An 11510-nucleotide genomic window follows, 5' to 3' on the forward strand; every position below is an offset into this window, starting at 1 on the left:
ACGTTCCTTTCAGGCACGGAGTCACTCTCTCTAAGAAGATGTCTCCCAAGACTTCTGAGGAGATTGAGAGCATGAGAGACGTTCCCTATGCCTCAGCCGTAGGGAGCATCATGTATGCCATGCTGTGCACTCGCCCGGACATAGCTCAGGCGGTGAGTGTCGTAAGCAGATTCCAGGCAAACCCAGGGCAGGAGCATTGGACTGCTGTGAAAAACATACTCAAATACCTTCGAAGGACAAAAGAGTTTTGTCTAGTATTCGATGGTAGTTCACTGCAAGTTCTAGGGTATACCGATGCCGATTTCCAGTCGGATCCAGATGATAGAAAGTCTACATCCGGGTATGTTTTCACGATAGGATCGTGTGCTGTTTGCTGGAAAAGCAGCAAACAGGGGTCCACTGCAGACTCCACAACCGAGGCCGAGTACATTGCCGCAAGTGAAGCTGCCAAGGAAGCCGTGTGGATGAAGAAGTTCATACACGAATTGGGAGCGATTCCATCCAGCACATCACCCATCCCGTTGTTGTGTGACAACAATGGAGCGATCGCCCAGGCTAAAGAGCCTCGGGCTCACTCGAAGTCAAAGCACATCGAGAGAAAGTACCATGTACTGCAGGAGATTGTTGGTAGAGGGGACGTCCTAATTCAGAAAGTAGCATCAGCGGACAATGTGGCAGACCCATTGACTAAGCCACTGACACAGAAGGTGTTTGAGAAACACGTGGAAAGTATGGGCTCCGGCTTGTACCAGATTGGACCTAAGTGCAAGTGGGAGCTGTTAGACAGTTTATGTATGCCCTTAGCTTCAATCTGATTTGATGTACTTTTGTTATTTAGTGGAAATAAATAAAGTGCATGTTTGATTCATGTTGTTTGGTTTAATTCTGTGTAAAACCCTAAAACTGGACATTTATAGAGATTCATGTTAGTTTTAAAAGTTCACAGCCAATGGATAAGTCTAGGGAGATTTATCCTGCCAAGGCTGATGCTGGTGTGCCACCAAGTGTTGGGATGGCCTATCTCAGCCACCAGGGTAAGACCCGAGGCACATGAAGTATGGGATTACTTGAATCCTTGAACCGGACCAGATTTCCAGTCTCGCCCTGGACCTTGGAGATAGATGGGCAAAACTGGAAAGTTACACCTGACCCCTAGACTCGATTATGACACTTCACTAGGTGCGGGATCAGGCTGCCTTTGATATGCCAATCAGTGAGATCCTTAGCGGGGATCAAAACCTGGGTATGTTGGGGCAGTTTGAGAATTCATCTAAGTGGGTGATCATAGTGACAGAATCAGCCACTTTGTCGGACAAAGGGTAATGATCGGGAATGCACTCTCTCTGATGGAAACCAAACTGCCGGCCGTTGATTTCAATCGTTGGAATTTTGTTTTGCAAAATTAACATACTTATATTTATATGTACGGTTTCAAAATGTTTGCAAATGGTTTTAATTCCCGGGATCCATGTGGGAGGGGAGTGCGACACTATTCCTTGCAGCCGTGGGAGAGGTCCTCTCTTGTCGGGCAGTGCTTGATCATTAAGGGCTGAGAGGTTAAGTGTAAGACCATTTTGGATAATACCTGATGGGCTAATCTTGCACCTGCCCACAGTCCCTGGGTTTTTATAAGATGGCTTGACCCAGGGACCACTTAATGTAAGTGTTGGGCCCATAGGGTCCATATGATGGACTCAAGGGGTTCATTGAGTTTTTCAGTGAATTCGGCTGGGCCTTGTATTAAAGGCTGGGCCGAACCCATGTGGCTGGTGTGTAGATCAATGCTTGGGTCCCACGCCATACAAAGAAGCCCAACTGGGCAGCAGATCTGGTTTGATTATGGTTCAAGTAGGATCCTTGAATATTATATTCTAAATTTAGGGAATATGATTCCCAGTTGGGAGAAGGTAGGAAAATTTTTGAAATTTGCCCACCCATTCCGCAACCTTCATGGCGTCCATTGGATGGATCCTACCATTCTTTCACTTAGAGCAGAGGCGGAAGGACTTAAGGAAAATAAGAAGGTTCTTCTGCACGAGGTGGAGTACCTCAAGGCGGACATCACAGAGAAGACTGAGATATTCACTCAGGCGATAGAGGAGACGAAGGTCAAAGCCGTCACCAAGTATATTCAGTCTGATAAGTTTGATGTCATTCCGGGGGAGGCCTACCGCAAGGGGTTCAAGCTCAGCGAGTGGCTGATAAGGCATACGTACCCCGAGCTCGTCACAAGCGCCATCACCACCTCACGAATCACGGGCGAGATAGCTCGTCAAGCCGCAGAGGACCCGGACTCAGAGGTGGAGGGTGGTGACGAAGAAGCGGATACCCCTGACCAGCCCGAAGCTCCTGAGGAGGTCTCATGCGAGGGTGGAGAGCCCCCGAAGTAATCACCGTTGTACTCCGAGCCTGCGAGCTCAGTCCTTGTATTTTGTTGTTTTCCTTTCTGTTGAGCTCATTGTATAAACTTTACCTGTTAATGAAATTGACCCTTTTCCAAGTGTTCTTTCCAAGTATTGTTTTATCCTAACTTATCATGGTTGAGTGTGCGGAGTGGTTTGACGTAGTAGGGCATAGTAGGGTGTATGCCCGAACTGCCTTATGGTGTACACTGAGGTGATTAGCATAGTAAGGCATGGTAAGGCGTATGCCCGAACTGCCTTGTGACGTACACCGAGGTGGGCTTGGCACCGTAAGATCTACTAGTCTGCTCACACCCTCGATGCAGTGTGCTATGGTGTTGGGCTCCTTGGTCAGCTCGGTGTTTTAGCCCTTTGAGTTCATTCGCGTCAGTGGCTACTTGAGCCTGAACTGCCTTTTGGCCCTTGAGCCCTGAGAGTGACCCGCGGTCTACTCCATTACTCATAGGTAATACTGTCTTAGGTTGACAATATTCCATGCCCGAGGTACTTGTTTCCCTTCTAGGGTTTCGAGCTCGTATGTTCCTTCCCCGAGTACTCGTTTTACTCGGTAGGGTCCTTCCCAGTTTGGACCAAGCTTGCCAACGCCAGGCTCAGGCACCATAACCTTACGGAGAACCAAGTCGCCAACGCGGAGAGTCCGCTTTTTGACCCTGGCATTATAGTTCCGAGCTACCCTTTGTTGGTAGGTCGCGGTCCTGATGTATGCGAGGTCTCATACTTCGTCAAGCAAGTCGAGGTTGGTACGTAGCTCATCTTCATTGGCTCTGTCCTCATAAGCTTCTAATCGCAGCGAAGGGACTTCAATCTCGGCTGGGATGTCTGCTTCGATGTTGTATGTAAGGTTAAAGGGGGTTTCTCCTATGGCAGTCTTTTTCATGGTACGATAGGCCTATAGTACACTGGGCAGCTCATCCGTCCACAGTCCCTTAGCTCAGTCCAGGCGCGCTTTTAGTCCTCGAAGGATAGCCCTGTTTGTAACTTCCATTTGGCCATTTGCCTGAGGGTGCACCACCAAGGTGAAGTTCTGCTGAATTCCCATGTCTCGGCACCAGTTTTGGAACTTGATGTCTTCGAACTGCTTACCATTGTCGGAGATCAATACCCGAGGTAATCCAAAACGACACACTATGTTCTTCCAAAAGAAGTTCTACACGTTCCAAGCCGTGATTGTTGTGAGAGGTTCAGCTTCGACCCACTTTGTGAAATAGTCCACTGTCACCACTAGGAACCTCCTTTGTCCTATTGCAGTTGGGAATGGCCCAAGTAGGTCAATCCCCCATTGTGCAAATGGCCATGGGCTAGTAAGGTATTTTAGGTCGGCAGCAGGCTGGTGGTGGATGTTGGTGTGCTTCTTACACTTGTTGCATTTTTTGACAAGCTCAGTTGCATCTGCTTTCATCGTTGGCCAGTAGTACCCCTGTCGTAGTGCTTTTTGAGCGAGGGCTCTACCCCCCAAGTGTCCACCGCACAGGCCTTCATGAGTATCGCGGAGGACGAGCTTGGTTTTCGAGGGTTGCAGGCAGTGCAGGTAGGGTAGCGTGTAGGACCTTCGGTACAGCCGTCCGTCTATCATGACGTATTTGGCTGCCTGACGTTATACCCTCCTAGCGTCATTACGATCTGCGGGGAGGGTCCCGTGTAGCAGGAAGCTCGTGAGCGGATCAATCCAACTCGGTTTTGCTTGAACGATGGGAGCTACCTCCTCTGCCCCTCTGAGAATGCTAGGCCGAGGCAAGTCCTCTATATACACGGTCCTCATGATGTTATCGCCAGTGCTGGCTAAACGGGATAGGGCATCGACCTCGGAATTCTCTAATCTTGGGATTTGTTGGATGAAGTATGACCGGAAGTTGAGCAGATCCCCTCTTACTTTGGCTAAGTATGCTATCATGGTTAGCTCGTGGGCTTCGTACACACCCATAACCTGATTTACCATGAGCTGAGAGTCACTGCAGACGACGACGTGCTTGGCTTTCACTTCCTTTGCTAGGTCCAGCCCGGCTATTAGTGACTCGTACTCTACTTCGTTGTTGGATGCCGCAAACTCAAAGCGTAGTGCGTATTTCAGTTTCACACCGCTTGGCCCGCATAGAACGATCCCAGCTCCGCTGCCCTGCCGGTTTGACGAGCCATCTACGTGAAGGATCCAGGGTTCTTCATCCCAGTTCAGGCTTGGCCTAACTAGGAGAGATACCATGTTGATTGCTACTTCACGGGGCTCGAATTCAACCAGCCCGGGAACCCCGGGCTCGCCTGCACTGGGGGTCTCGTGTTCCACCGGCCTAGGGACCTCAGAACTGAAGGTACACTCTACGACGAAATCTGCTAAGGTTTGGGCCTTGATAACAGTTCACGGTTTATACTAGAGTTCGTACTCGTTGAGCTCGATGGCCCACTTCGTTAGCCCTCCTAAGACCTCGGGCTTGAGCAAGACTTGCCTTAGAGGTTTGTTGGTAAGGACAACGATGGTGTGAGCTTGGAAGTACGGGCGGAGCTTTCGGACTGCTATCACCAGTGCATAAGATAACTTCTCTATCTCGGGGTACCTCGTTTTTGCTCCCTGCAACAATTTACTAACATAATAGACGGGTCGTTGGACCCAATCTACTTCTCTTATTAGTACCGAGCTGAACACCTTGTCACTCGCTGAGAGGTACAACTCTAAAACATCACCCTCTTCGGGTCGGGTTAAGACTGGGATGCTGGCCAAGTACCTTTTGAGCTCGTCAAACCCAAGCTGGCATTCTTTAGTCCATTCAAAACCTTTGTTTTTAATGGCCTTAAAGAAGGGTAGGCAGCGGTCTGCTGACTTGGACACGAAGCGGCTCAGGGCGGCTAGCCGGCCGTTCAACTTCTGAACCTCCTTTAACTTTCGAGGTGGTCTCATTTCTAGGATAGCTTTGATTTTGTTCGGGTTGGCTTCAATGCCTTGCCGATTAACGATGTACCCTAAGAATTTACCCAATGTGACACCGAAGACACACTTATTCGGATTTAACTTCATATTAAATCTACACAAGATTTCAAAGACTGAGTGTAAATCTTGTATTAATTCAAGTGAAAATTGGGTTTTCACGACCATGTCATCTACATAACACTCTACGTTTTTGCCAACAAGTGGCTTAAACAACTTATTTACAAGTCTTTGGAAAGTAGCCCCAGCGTTCTTCAGCCCGAAGGGCATGACCTTGTAGCAGTACAGGTCGAACTCGGTTTATGAAGGCAGTTTTCTCCTCGTCAGCTGGGTCCATTTTGATTTGGTTATAGCCCGAGTAGGCATCCAAGAAGCTCAGCAACTCATGCCCCGAGGTCGCATCCACTAGACGGTCGATCCTAGGAAGGGGGAAGCAGTCCTTTGGGCAAGCTCGGTTCAGGTGGTGTAGTCAACGCACATGCACCACTTATTGTTAGCCTTTTTCACCAGAACGGGGTTGGCCACCTAGCTCGGGTAATGGACTTCCCTGATAAAATCGGTTGCAAGGAGTTTCCCAACCTCCTCGTCGACTGCCCTCTATCGCTCCGGGGCTAGGTTGTGTTTCTTTTGTCTAATGGACCTAACTACAGGATCAGTATTAAGTCTATGAGTGATAATGTTGTGGTCTATGCCAGGCATTTCTGCCGCTGACCATGCAAAAACATCTAAATTTTCGAGTAAGAAGCTTACCAGTTGAGACCGCAGGGGCTCCTCAATAGAAGCGTCGATCTGAAGTACCCGAGCTGGGTCTTCTGTTGAAGCCAGGATGGGGATGGTCTCCTCGGTAGGTGTAGCTTGTTCCGCGAACTGCTCTACAGGTCGTCCTAGCTCGAGGTCGTTAGCTACCTTGGCCTTTCCTTTGAGGGCGGCTACGTAGCACTTGCGGGACTCGAGCTGATCGCCTCGTGCCACTCCGACTCCAAAGTCTGTAGGGAACTTCATCACCAGGTGGTAGGTGGAGACTACCGCTCGTAGGACATGGGTGATGGGCTGACCTACTATCGCGTTGTACGGAGAGGGGGCGCAACCACCAGGAACTTGTGATTGAGCCTTACCACACTGGGCCAGGTACCGACCTCCACCGATACAATGACCTTCCCCAAAGGCCTGACCTCCTCGCCGCTGAATCCCACCAGTGGAGTGCTTGCGGGCTTCAGGTCGCTTTCTAGGAGCTAAAGCTGATCGAAGGCTGCCTTGAAGAGGATATCCGTCGAGCTGCCCGAGTCTACTAGGACGCGCCTGACATCGAAGTCGTTGATTTTGATCTTGACGACGAGCGCGTCATCGTGGGGGTAACGGACCCCTCGCGCATCGTCTTCAGTGAAAAAGATCCGTACCTCCACCCTTGGTTGCTTTGGGGGGTTTAATTCTTCTCTGGCAGCTTCGCGGGCTGATGACCGAGCTGCTGCCGAAGTGCAACCCGCAATAATCGATCCTCCGACAATTACATGGATGGTCCCCCGGACTGGTCTCTCGTCTGGAGGTTGCCTCTGCGGCTGCTCTGCCTGTCTGCTGGACTCGGGGACTTCTTTATTTTGTTCCCCGTGCCGACCTGCTTTATTATTATTATTGCTATGTTGTACAAAATTTCTCAAATATCCACGACGGATGAGTTCTTCTATCTCATCGTGGAGATTCTTACAATTTTCGGTACTATGACCATGATCTCTATGGAAACTACAATACAAGATTTTGTTCCTAACATTAGGATCGGCCTTGAGCCGAGGTGGCCACTTTACATACAGGGCGTCCTTGATCGCCATGAGGATCTCGGGCCGTTTTGTGTTGAGGGGCATAAACACCCTTTCTGCTGCTGGAGCTCGGAAAGGCTGGACTGGCTTTGCCCCCCAAGCTTGGTCCTTCTTCTTGTAGTCACTTGGAGTCGGGGGTTCCGGTTCCCTTTTTCTTTTTTCGAGGACGTGCTCGCCCTTCTAGTTGATCTCCTCCTCTGTTCCTATGAACCGATCTGCGAGCTCGAGGAACTTGGTCACGGTCTTGAGTTGGTTGACGACCACGTGCCATTTAAACTCTTTGTGGGTGATGCCCCGTTTGGCCGTAGTGAGCCGAACTACAGGGTCCAGGTCAGGTATCTGCAGGCAAGCGTCATTGAACCGCTTGATGTAGTTCTGGATAGACTCCCCATCCCTCTGGACTATGCTGAGGAGGCTTTCCTGAGTCTTCGGGCACCTCTTATTAGTGACAAAGTGGGAGGTGAAAACTTGCACGAACTGCGCCCAGCTTCTTCTTGAACCTGACGCGAGGTTTCGGTACCAGGTGTGGGCTACTCCCTTGAATGTAGTGGAGAAGGCCATGCACATGCAAGATTCACTCGCCCTGGCTAGATGCATTTGGGACTGGAAGGCGTCGACGTGGTCATTGGGGTCGAAAGACCCGTCGTACTTGTCCAACGGGGGGAGCTTGAAGTCCCTAGGCATGGGGACAGCTAGGAGCTCCAGAGATAGAGGAGAGGGGGCTGAGAGAAGTGGTGCAATTCTTACCTCTCCCAAACTTATTTCTATTTTGCCCTTGAGCTCGGGCAGATTGTGGGTGGTGGCAGTTCGGCGAGCCCGGCGGCGTCTCCGTTGCTTCTTGGCCGGCTCGGCGTTGGTGCTGCTGGCCTCAGTATTGCTGAGCTCAATGGGCCTAGGGGGAGGCAGGGATGACTGTTGGTAGCCGTGGACAAAAGGACCTTGTTCCAGGTCATCGGCTAGCACTTCGAACCTGTTCTCCGCAAGCAGAGGCTCGAACTGCGAATGCTGAGGTGACGCCGGCCTAACCGGCTGGGAAGCCCCCGACCTGACTACGGGCTGCGAGGCGGGGGTAGGGAGTCTTCCTTCCTTCCATGAGATGATGCCGAAGTCTCTCCCCGGCGGGAAGGGAGTTCACTGTGGCAATGAGGCTTAGTTGGCTATGTAGCCGGATGCCGGGGAAGGAGTGATGGGAATTGTTGCTAGTACTGATACTGGGACACTTGGTGCAGCACTTGCTGCTGGTGGAACTGAAGTTGTTGAAACTGTTGCATCTGGGCCTGCATGGCCCGCATGCACTGCGTTAGGTCTTTAAGTTGACATTGGCCGGCCATCAAAGGTCGTCCAGACTGCAGGGGGCAGCAAAACAGACACAGGTGCCACCGTCGTTGGCACGTTCAGGCTAGGAACCCCGTCCACAAAGAAGGGAACGGTGAACTGCCCGATGCAGACGGTGGGCAGTGGGAGTTGCTCCTCTTGGGTGTTTCGGTGTCCAGAGTTGTTGGAAGAAGCCATGGGTGTCGGTGGTGCCGATGAGTTAAAGAGAGGGAAGTTTCACAGAAGTTAGAGGGAGGCTTTTTGAAGCATTTTCCCATAGATGGCACCAAATGATGTTGCACAATCTGGGCACTCCTAGCTGGCTATGACTTGGCTTCTAGCTGAGACGGGCGGCACCTGAGAGGAAGAAGAAGGTGAAGGATTCCCAGGGGAGCTCTCCCAGTGGGAACACTCCAATGGCTAAGTTAGAGCTGGATAAATCTCAAAGGAAGAACGGAGAGTAAGAGTGCTAAAAGTGCTTGAGCTTTAATACCTTTGCTTTGTGAGGATCGGTGTCCTTTTATACCGGAGCTCGGTCACATCAGGCGTAACCGCCACTTCCCTAGCCGTTACTGACAAGGCAGGGGTGGAAGGCGCAGGCGGCTGCTGTAGGGCACGGACTCGTCAGGTGTGCCATGCCTTTCAGAGACGGCAAGCAGAGCGCCGCCTGGCAAGGGATCCGAGCACTGCCACTGGATCTGGCAGGTACGGATGTCAGGCAGGCACAGATGTCAGGCAGATCTCCCTGCAGTCTACCGAGCTACTGTGCACTGAGCCACCGGGGGCAGGTTTGCCTTGCACCGAGGTGCCCGCACTAGAGGCGAGCCTTAAGCAAGTACGAGCAGGAGTCTTGATGGTGCTGTCCCGAGGTGTTTCTCCCTCAGGACAGCTAAAAGTTGGGGTGCTCCCTTCTTAGGAAGGGAGAGCTCTGAGTCCCTTAGGAGGAGCTCGGGTCCCTTTGCATGGGGGAGCTCGGGGTGCTCCTCCCTCGGGTTCGGGGCGAGCTGGGCCTTGCTTCTCGATGAGTTGTCACACCCGCCAAGTCGTTTGGCCGGGCCTCGGCGAGCTCACTGCGCCGAGTGGTGGCCAGACTATCATGCTAAATTGTCACTTATGCCAGGTCATGTCCACGTGTCCCCGTGCTATGAGGTCGAGCCAAATCACCCTACATCAAATATCAAAGTGTTTTTCAATCTCCCATTACTACCAATCTAAACTAAATCAATCTATAAATTAGCTTAGCCCCCATTTAGGAGTGTTAATTGAATAAATAAGTGTTCATGAGTGTTTGGTGAAAAAAGCACTTATTTCAAATAGAGCTTTGAAAATTATATGGCGGACCAAGATGGACAAAAAACAAAATAAGAACTATTTAAAAAAAAGAAACACCAAAAATTTGAGTTTATTCAATGTGGGCTTATTTTCTAAAAACGTACTTATTTGGGCTTATTTCCAAACACATGTAAGTGCTTATTGGTGTGGTTCCACCCTAAAATAGGTGTTTTGTTATGATAAGTGCTTAAGAATAAGTACTCTCAAATGGGGGCTTAAACACATACAGATATAATTAATCTAACTATATTTTTTTACTTCACTATACACAACATTAACATAATTAAGTTTTGTTAATTAAATTGACATAACTAATGCACATAAGTTAATTAAATTATTAAACAATAATTACAATTAATTAATTAAAATTAATCAACTTGCATATATAAATCTATACAAAAGTATGAATATAGAGTGAATGTTTTTTTGCACTAAAATGACCCTCTATTTATTTATTTATTTAAGAGAGGGTATAAAAGTCAATTTTATTACAGCATTAATGCTAGCTTTAATTGCTACTAAAATGCCCATATTTGTGTATTTAGTTTGTCTTTAATTATAAGGGTTGAAAATGTAACTTCAGTTATTACTCTCCACCTCATTTAATTTCCTCTCATTAAGTCTTATATTTAAGGCTAACTCTCACTTTCTCTTATTAAATTCTATATTTAAGTTATTTTTTTACTAATAAATGCTACTACTTAGATCTATGTCAATATTTTTAACAATATAAACACATATATTTTAAAATTCACTCAAAAACAAAGCCATTCTTTATCCAAGTGGTGGCTAAGCAATTCAACCATCCAAATCAAATTGATCAACTTATGAAGTTGTAGCTAAGTAATAAAATTATTAAAATAAAAATAAATATAGAAAAATTACAAAAAAAATGTAGAAAACATTAGACATGCTTATGATTTTTTTATTAATCAAATTAAAAAAATAAGTGAGTAAACAATAATTATTTTTATTAATAATGAAAATGAAATAAATAATTTAGAACTGACCAAAAATGAAATTATTTTACTGTTCAGCAAAGATCAATATTTCAACTTTTGGGTCAAAGGTGTTAAACACCTAACCTTTAATGTCATAAATAAATAATAAAAATTAATAAAATATATAAATATACAAATTTTGCAAAAAAAAAAAAAAACATTCAGGCACATGTACAATATCATAACATGTATAATATCATATATTTCTCATATTAAACAAAAAGTAAGTGTAACATATCAGAATTATTATTACACAAAAAAATACAAAAAAATTATTAAAAAAATTGAACATAGATATAATTCTATATTTATACTACTATGTAAAACATGAATAAGATTGGAACCTTCTTTTGATGAAAATAATCATTTTTAAATTTAGTCCATATTTAATTATGATGTTTAAATTATCAATTGAAATACTACCTAACCAAGTAAACTTATCAGTGGTACTTGAAACTTCACAACTCAATCTGATTATCACATATTAGGATGAGGTCCTTATGTGACTAATTAAAATAATTTTGGATACATTGTTACTACCACACTTACTAGTAACTAATTAAAATAATTTACCTAATAAAGATAGTTAAATAGATAATTAATTAATTGATTAAAGTGATTTATTTATTAATTTATTAGTAATACATCTAAGTTAACAACTAAATCTAATCTAAGTAATTTACGGTAACTTTATTGGGTCAATTGAATTAACTAA

This window comes from Nelumbo nucifera, chromosome 1, assembly GCF_055504915.1.
Source record: "Nelumbo nucifera cultivar China Antique chromosome 1, China Antique-T2T, whole genome shotgun sequence".
NCBI classification, from domain to species: Eukaryota; Viridiplantae; Streptophyta; class Magnoliopsida; order Proteales; family Nelumbonaceae; genus Nelumbo; species Nelumbo nucifera.